Source organism: Trichogramma pretiosum, unplaced genomic scaffold (genome assembly GCF_000599845.2).
Source record: "Trichogramma pretiosum strain Unisexual culture from Peru unplaced genomic scaffold, Tpre_2.0 scaffold36, whole genome shotgun sequence".
NCBI classification, from domain to species: Eukaryota; Metazoa; Arthropoda; class Insecta; order Hymenoptera; family Trichogrammatidae; genus Trichogramma; species Trichogramma pretiosum.
The window spans coordinates 254,008-264,050 of NW_019641685.1; positions in this window are offsets into that span (position 1 = coordinate 254,008).

Sequence of the window (10,043 nt, forward strand, 5' to 3'; positions counted from 1 at the left end):
GGAGACTTTAGATTACACTTGTCAAAAAAAAAAGGAAAAAAACGACTATAAGTCGTCGTAACAAGCGACGGCGGTGGTGGCGGCGGCGGCGGCAACAGCCATAACGCATCCTGTTATTGTTGGATGCGCTCGATGCCTTTGCACGCACACGTGTAACGGCATTTCGATAATTACAGGCCTGCCCGTGCGATGCTCTGCTAGAGTTAGCTCGACTGCTGCTGCTGCACTTATGATCAACTAGACGAAAAATAAAATAAATCGCCCGATCCGCGGCTGCTGAAGGGAAAAAATTCCTTCGAGGATCATTTGTGCCTGGCGTAACGCCTTGGCGTGTACACGATCTTCCTCGTACAGCGCGTCGCATTCACGATCGCGACGAGTAGAGAAAGAGCTAGAGAGAGAGAGAGAAAGAGCAATAACTATTAGTCGCATCTTGGTGCGGTCGTTAGCTTTTGGAGCGAAATTTTGCAGAAGATAGCTGCTAGCTAGCTCGCGCGGACAAGTCATGAATTTTCAGATTAATGGATATGCTGGCGTTGCGCTCATCGCGTGTAGGTACTGCAGTCCGGTGACGGGCGCACGCAACGATCCGTACGGAGCTTGCTCTCGCTCGAGCAGCGCACTCGAGCCTATATAGACTCGAAAGAGTCGCTCGCCTTGGCGATTTACGCAGAGCCGAGCGCAGTCGAGTCGTCGTAGGCTTTATATATTTTCACCGTGATATCGCGCGTAAAATTTTCTCTCTCTCTCTCTCTCTCTCTCTCTCTCTCTCTCTGTCTTTCTGTCTTTCTTTCGCGTCGAGTGTCTGCATATATAATGCCAAGTACACGCACTTTAACGACCAAACGTAACTCGTGTACTCGCGCATAATATTATATGCTGTTTACGGTGCAAATGAAAAGCAGCGCAGAGAGACAGCGGCAGCGGCAGGGTCCAGGTCGAGCGCGACGAGCAGCGAGTTAACGTGGGCGGCAGGGCAGGATAAATGGCCCGAGTATGCGCGCTCGGTTCACCGTACCTTACATACACGCTACGCGCACGGGAGGCGAAGGTGACGCCAAGGTGACGAGCTCGCAGATAATCCTGGCCGAGCCGCGCGATATAATGCCCATATAGTAAATGGATACGTCCGAGAGCACACGATCGCGCGAGTATACACTGTTACCAGGAGTATTAATCTTTGACCGATGTATGAGCGCTGTGCACGAGTGTACGTATGTACGCGAGAAACTGTAGCCAAATCGCCCCGTTCAACGGGTTAATGCATGAAATAAAAAATATAAGCGAGTAAAATTTATCCGACGGGCATATCGCGCGAGACGCCCGATCGCAGCGCAGTGCTGTGTACCACCATCGCCGCTCCCAAACGTGCCCTTACGTACATACGATATATAATATGCTCTCTCGAGCTGCACAGCCATAAGTGCAGTGCTAGCACGCGCGATCCGAAACAGTTAGGACGATTAGCTAAAGCATCAACGCATCAACGTCGTCGTCGTCGTATGGCGAGGGCAAATACATTTTGCATTTGTATCGGTCGATGCCGCCGCCGCCGCCGCACTCGACTTTGACTTTATAAATATAAATCAGTCGTCGCGAGCGCACATTATGCTATATACATACAGCCGGAGAGAATGATGAACGACGACTAATTAGCTGCGCGCGGAGGATGTAATAGACCGTTATAGAGTATGGCTTATAAAAGCCCCACGCGTACGCCTGCTGCTAGCGATCGGCAAGGATACTCTCGTCGAGCCGATCGTTGCTGCTGCGGCTCGAGGTGCATGAGGCTCGGCTATCTCGCTTGTATCGCTGTTTTGCGCGCTTATCTCTCGCGCGCGCGAGATCGCCGAGTCTCATATATACATTTATAAAAGCATGTGTGTGAGCGTCGATCCGCGGCTCGAGCGATGCGCGTGGGAGTTTGTTGGTCAAGGCGGCTCCGACCAAGATTCATCTCTCGTTCTTGCTCAACCTCGACGTAGCCGATATCGTTTTTCCAGCACATCGAGTCTTCTACCCAATCCATTTGCAATATCTGCCAAGTTCAAAGGGCTGTATTATATAGCGCTACCAGCGTTGCATGTGTAAAAATCCACACAAACATCTCTGACAGTAGCTCTTATGGCTCGCAATGCACTCGCGACTCTCGTCCGCTCCAAGTCGACTAGAAAAAAGCTCGCTTACGCGTACAGCGGGTGAAAGCTGCCCAGGAGCCACGGCGATAAATCAGCTGGGCGTCGCTGGCTCGAGTCTAATTCAATGATTCTCGAAGTATATTCCAAGACCCCCCCCCCCTTCTCTCTTAGAGTAAACGACTGTACGTTTTTCACTCAAGAGAGCTGCCTCCCTGCCTGCGTTTCTCGCGCATGGCCAAAGTACTGTGTGCGTATTGTTGCTCGATGCGGCTACAGTTATACAAACAAGACCTTTAAAAACCGCCCAAGCAGCGATCTTGAAGTATTGCTTGAGACAACTCGAATAACCGGAGAATAAATGACTCTGTACTGTTGCTACAAAGTCTGATGTTTTCAAATAAAAAGTTTCGCATCAGGACACTCATATAGGTACGAAAGATCATATGCAAGTTTGAGCTGCAAAAAAAGAAAGCCCCGGATCACGTATTATTTAGCGACCGATAAAAAGCCAAAATCTAGGATCTAGGGTCTACAGGATAATAATGAAATAATTCCACCAAAACATGTAAGCTAACAGAAGCATTCGAAGTTGGTACCGTCAATCGGTCGCACAAGGGACCTAATTGATGTAAAAGCAGCCTAATTACAACGTCTCTGTAGTTTGTTGTTAAAAAACTGTAATAAATATCTTCAATTATAAGCGAACGTTTATTGTGCTTGTAGTTGTGCAAAATGATGGCTCAAAACAACTAAGATCGTTTAACGATATTGAAAAATTTGCGAGAAAATGTAAACTGGCAGGTCGAAGAAGATAGACATGAATTTCTCCGTCAACTTTTTTCTTTAATCAAAAATTGGACAATTGGACTTCCAAATCTCCAAGACGTTTTTTGTCCCGAAAAGATCGAGCGTATTCTCTTCGACTCCTTAAATTTTTGTGATAAAGACGAAGATACGGATATTACGAGAAGTCGGTGGAATTCGAAAAACTACCAAGAAGATTTTTTCAGGAATGGGCACTGGATTGTTTCTATGAGATAATACACCATCGGCTGCTGATTCTTTGCTGTGATAAGATTATCGAGCAGTTAATGAATCAAGATTTATGTAATATTTGTTTGGCGGATGCAGGACCATTTTTGTGAGGACGATCATCATATTTGTAGTGTTTTCTTCATATGTAATTAAAATGTGCAAATTTTCTACATTAATCAAATAAATAAATTGAAAAATGAGTGTCCGATTCTTTATTGACAAGCACACCATCATTCGAGGGGAAATATCTAAAATTGTACAGTCATTATCATGGCTCCTTATAGAGACTAAAGTTTGTTCTACATACGCATCAAAAGTATAAATAAAATTTTTAAAAATTTTAAAAAGTTCAAATACACGCAAATTTATCAATCCTATACGTACTCTCGAAGCTGCACGCGTATAAACAGCTTAAACTGAAATTTACTTACGCGCCTCACGGGCGTTGCAGCATAAGCCCGCGAGTATTGCGTTGGCGCGCGCATGGCAAGAATAGCCCAAAGTACAGTAAATCTTGGAGAAAAGCGATTTTTCTGTCGGAGCCGACGCCGAGCGCGTTTGCATATTGCGAAACCGATTCGCAGCCGAGCGAGCCCCTCTGCGTGCGCTGCAGTATGCGTACGTGCACGTACAAAACACAATGCCGATCTCGAAGAGAGTTCGGAAGGCGACTTTCTAAAAAAAAGCCGGACGCGGGCCTCGAGATCGATTTTGCGAAATATTACGCGCTCCAGCCCCGTTCGTTATGTCGTTGCTGCTGCCGTTGTTATAATGCGTGTTCGCGCGTCGAGGCCACTAACCGGTCGCCGCGCATATAATACGAGTGTGGCGGCGGCGCCAATCGCCGCGATCCGATTAGGCAGGGTCAAAACTAGAACGCCCGCCTCCACTTACACGCTGTACAAGCTCGGCTCGAGTTTGCCCAGAAAACGTTCACTTTCACGATCAATTCGCGGCTAGTCTCGATCGCGCTTATAAATTCAAAGACTCGACGCGCTGCGCTGCGTGTGCTGCATTGCGCGGCCGTACCGCACGTAAACAAAACGTCAAGGTTGCGCCGCGCGCCGATCGTTTACTGCTGCCGTGCGTCCAGCTATTTATTATATACCGGTTCGGAACCGATCGATAAAAGCCCAAATTAGACTCGATGAATTGACGCAATAAAATGAAAAAAAAAATGCCTACCGCAACGATGCGCAATATAATCGCAATGTATCGAGAGAAAAGGTCGCACGCACGACTCGGTCATCTGGTATATAAGTCGAGAGACGACTGCAGCACTCGTATCATAGCCGTGCAAAGGCGAATACATTTAAACGCGTTGCATTATGGCGCAGTTGCCGATCGCAGTGTACACGGAAAAAGGTCGAATTTCCAGTTGGAGAGCTCCTAAGCCAGGCGCTGCGAGCTGTTTCGTCAGAGGTAGGAGCGCGCAAAAAAGCCTCGCCAACGCAATCGGCGCAGCTAATAAGGCCCCGAGCCAAGCGACTACTCTAGCATGCACAGCCGAGCGCGAGCTAATTTCGGATATTCGTCTGCCGCTTGCGATTGTGCATCTACAGACGAGCCAATTCGGAGCTCCTTGTTCTTCTGTGCGTTATTATTGATGCGCTGCGTGTAGAGCACGTTCGCCGTCATGCATAAGTCATATGCATACCTCGATGCTTTGCTCAATTATTTGACGATTAAACTGGATACCAATGGTACTTTGTCAATTGTACAGCGTGCAACTCGTTTAATTCTTTTCAAGTCGAGCCATTTGCATGGCGGAGCCGTCATCACGAATGCGGAACCCGCAGTCACTTCGATTCATAGGCAGCGACTTTGCTTCGTCGAGCGAGGCATCGTTTATAATTCTTCGGTTCTATAATGTACACGCGTTGACGGAAGAGCCCCACGCATAATGTGTGTATAGCTTGTATGTATTCGCGGATTCAACAGCGATAAACAGTGCGCATAAAGAGGATTTGTCCGACTGCTATCTGACTCCTCGCACTCGAGGGCCTCTCGTAGCCCAGCAGCAGCTAGTGTTGTGTACCTTCGAGGATGGAAAATCGTGTAAGGTAATCCCGTATATATGTACAAGGAAGCGACGATCTTATCTGGCTGGACGCAACAATAGACACTCCCGTCAGAATTTTGAACTCGCCAGGCGAGCGGCCCCCGATAAGCTGAGAGATTTCGCGGCCTGATTCTATATAGCAACGGCTCGTGTAACTTGGAATCGATGCGAGAAACGAGAGAAAAAAAAAGAAGCGCCGAAAGACCGGCTCGCTTCGAGCTAGCTGTGACTCCGGTAGGTTTGCTGAAATATAAATTACCCGCTACTGTCTATGCGGTACGGCGTAGTGTTCGCGACTATTTCGCCGCGTCGAGCAGCAGCAGCAGCTGAGCCATTGAAAATCCCACGAATATACATCCATCTATCTATATATTATTCGCGATCTCTACGCTCGAGCAATCCTGGCGTATCATTACGCGCTGTACGCGCCAAGCCGCGTATACATAATACGCTCAATGCCTAATGATGATGGCTCGATACTTATTCGCGGCGGCGGCGGCGGCGGCGGCGGCGACGGCTGCCTTCAAAGAATAAGAAAAAAAAAACGAAAAAAATCGAGCCGCAACGCATCGCACGCGGTCATTCGTTGGTAGATATCTATATGTATAGCCGACAACGAGTACACACCACTGGCGTGCAGCGATCGAGACTACGGCAGCCTCGCGCGAAAATACGGTTCTCGGGCCAACCTTAGAAAAGCCTGTCATTTGCTATCGCGCCTGCCCCATGCGCAGACAGAGCCAGCCAGAGAGCTCGATTCGCATTGTATAATTCTCCGTCATTAAGTGTACACATCCTATACTTCGAGCGAATCGAGCTATGTGTATAGTTATATCATGCAGCGCGCCGCGGACTACGTATACAGAGTGTGTATGAAAAAAATCGACGTATTTTAGATCCACGATACGGCGTCTCTAAATATAATGTATTACCTGCGCAAGCAGACCAATTATATGCGCTACATGCAATGTTTATCTTTCCACGTGCACGAGTTCGATCGTACGGACGTTCGATCCTTGTGACGCGCTCTCTGTGCGCATACCTTCATTATTTGTATGCGGCGAACTATGCGAGCATAGAAAAAATAACACCGCGACATAGTTGCGCTCGCAAAGCAGATTTCCGGCGCTAATTTGTGCGTGAATCGAGTTTCGATTATTTTATTGAACAAAATCTTTCATTAGCTTTTGTTACAACTTTTGAGCTGTCGTGCTTAGACTTATATCATTATTTTGACTTTTTCACTTGCAGATTTACAGATGAAGGTACTCGACATCTAGCGGTGAATGCTTCAAGTGGCATCATCGTATTGTAATGCGACTCCAATTTATTCCTTTCATTTTCTACCCCTAAATTGCTGGAGTGTTCATAGGATTTCTATTAGTTCATAGATACATTTTGCAAAGAATAATCCCAAGCAAACGTAATTTTTCGACTTTTATGAACGTTTTGTGTACATTTATTGTGTTGAAAAACGAGCAGCGCAACACTGACAATAAAAATTCGACCATGAAACCCGCACCGGAGTGCACCAGCCAGAGAGAGAGAGAGAGACGAAAAAGAGAAAGAAGGCAGCTGATGGGCTTTCGTAGCTTCACTCTCGCTCTCCAAGCATAAATCTTTGAGATCGCAAATGTCAGGCATGATAGCGAAGCAAGAAGCTCTGCGGACCTTCTTCCAGCGAAAGAAAGAAAAAATACAACGCCAGAGTAAATTACGAGTAAGTACAAAGAAAACGCATGTCGCGAAAAATGTGCCGAGAGAGAGAAAGAGAGCAGCTCCCGATGAATATAAACGATTTAACCGGCTCGAGGGTGTCGGACTTTGAGCATCGACCGAGGCTTCTTGCGCCAACCGCAATCATCCTTGACTTGTTTCAAAACTCTGCTGCTCGAATCTTCGGCTCGGTAGTTTTATTTTCCTTCCTTTTTTTCTCAGCGATTTCGCGCATTAGACGTTCGAGGCTGTGCGACGACGAGTCAAAGTGCACAAGCGCGCGTTTCCAGTGTATTTTTTTATTCCTCTGCGCGTTACCTATTGCCGCAGTCTTCGTATACACTTGGCCGCACCATTTCACTTTCCGGAGTAAAAGTTGTTAACCTCTCGAGGGACTCCAGCGAGCTGCTCTTATTTTTCTTTTGTCCCACTGCCGTCTGAACGGTCTGACTTTTTTTAGGTCTCTCTTTCACTCACTTTTTTCATAACACCGATGACATTGGGCACACTTACCACGATACTCGCGACTGAATGAATATTTTCGCGCTTCGTAGGTTGATTCGAGCTTAGTCGTCTCATCAAATTACAGCTCGATTTTAGGTTTACGTGAAAATTGGGCAAATTAGTTACAAGCCCGTCTAATCGTCCAACTTTTTCGCTCAATTAGAGACCAGCAGCACTACAATATGGTAACGTCTCGTCGCAAGTCCCTTTCACGAGCTCTTAAACTTAACCTTGTCGAGATGAACAATTCGAGTGCACGTAGCGAGAGTACCGGTGTGTTTGAGCTGCAGTCAAAAAAATCCACTCTCACAAATACGTACGACGTGTTAACAGCGATTCGGAGCGATATTGCAGTTTACGCGCGCCGTGCTTAAGAGCCTCTAACGAGATCATTTCTCGTATGCTGCCCGCGTGTGTCCGTAAGTATCCTGCCCAGGCAATATCTTTTGTACCTTTGGACGATCGTTTCTTGCAGAATACCTGCTTGTATGCCAAAGTCAAACAGAGACTCATCAAACAAGCCAAGCGGCCGCATTTGTATTCGCGCGCATAGATATATAGGATGCGGTGCCTCGTTACTCGGCTTAAACACGAGTCGCGCCAGACGTCGAGACAAGCGCTGAAACGACTTTGTCGACTTTACCGCGCCATATTCGTGAATTTTCGCACAGTCAGTGTGCAACGTCGAGCCTTTGATTTCATTAGTCCGCATGTACATCACAAGGTCCTTGCAACGCGAGCGTCGATGACTTATAGTCCCATCGATAAGCAGGGAATTTGTCCTTTGCAGCCACTTGAGAAATGTAGTCGATAAACTCAAAGGAGAAATCATTTTTATGCGCGAATTGATGCGCCTCATCCTCTACGGCAATAATTCAGCAGGAACAAAAGTAAGGAAACGGCTAACGTATATACACAATGCTATACGTGTGAGTCTGCAGAATGGCTTTCGCACTCGGTGGCTGCTTTGCACGGACGATAGCAAAAAGCGAATTGCGAGGATCGAATGTACTTATACAGTCGCGCGCGGCAGAACAAATTGCGGGAAGAGTTTTGTAGAGAGAATCTCGTGTATAGCCGTGTACCTTCGCACGCGAGTGTCCTCGCGGGGAGTAATCTATGCCGAAGCGCTGCGGTGTTATTCTCTTGACACGTTGGGCGTTTTATCCCTCGCCATGTATACTGTACTCGTGAAGGTATCCTTGAAAAGTCACCGATACGCATCTATTAGCTTTAGCCTTTATTAGCCGGGTGCTGCTGCTCGTTCGTGTGTAGCTATCATCGAAAGTGGCAGAGCACATCGGGCGGTATAGTGGGCGGTGACGGGCAGCTTCGTCAGTACACAAACGCTCGTGGCGAATCGCTCGAATCGTTAGCCCAATTTCACGAGGCGACCAACTTCTCTCTCTTCTCTTCGCTTTTTATTTTGGCGAACAGGCGCGAGACCCAAGACGCGTTCAATCTATATACGTATTTTTGTGCGCGTACAATGTTTCGCGCGAGTCTCGCCAGGCCAACGCGTACTTTCTAAAAGTCATACATACATAAATATTGTACACGAAAAGGTGGCTGCACACGCGTACACTGTTGTCGGGCCCGCGGCTCTTGCTGCTGTTGCTGCTGCTGATCGGCAATAAGCAACGAGTCACACGAGCCGGAAGCCCTACGCGCTCGTGTTACGAATACGTATCTGCGCTGGCTGGCAAATATATTAAGCGAGCCGAGCACATGTTGCAGGGTGATCGAGCAAAAAAAAAAAAGAAGAATGAGAATCACGGGCGCAAAAGTCTACAGGAAGAAGCGTACGTATACGGACGAGCAGCACAAGGAGGACCTTATCATAGTCATTATCACACAATGTGGGCGTCGTTGAACGTGCTAATTTCGAGGCTTAGCTGCGAGAAATGTAGAGGCGATATTTTGAAGCATCGATTCAAGACGATCCCTTTTTTCGAGAAGCCTGCTATCCATGAATGCAAAATGAAAAAAAATATCGGGAGCTCGACTGGAGCGAGCCCCACGCCGATCGCGCCGGGTAATTGTTGTTGAGCTGCTGCTGCGGGCTGCTGCACATTTGCCTTGTTCTCGCGAGCTAGGCCAAAGATAATTTGCGGTTCGATCCTGTGTGCACTGCGGGCTGTCGTCGCTTTTTTTGTTTATGTGTGTGTGTGTCGGTCAGCCAAGCATCTTTCGAGAGACTCTCACTCGCTCGAATTGGCAAGTATAACGGAAACGCGCGATACATCTCATGTTTATGTATAGAGAGAATATATTCGCGCGCGTATTTAATACCTTCTACCCACAAAAAGCGCGTAGGTATATAGGCATACAAAAGCGGGCACAATTTGGGACGAAGACGACGACGACGACGATGATGGCTTTTGGAAAGTCGCGCTGCTGCTGCTGCTGCTGTATGTCGCAAATCGCTTTCGGTTTCGGCGCTGGCATTTGCAAAGATTGATATTGGAAACGCCACTGCTCGCGCGGTAGCGATATTTGTTATTCACTTATGTACGAGCCCGCGAGAGAGCTCCTACGCTATTTCACTTCCAGCGCGGCCGTATACATACAGCACACGCATCCGCGGA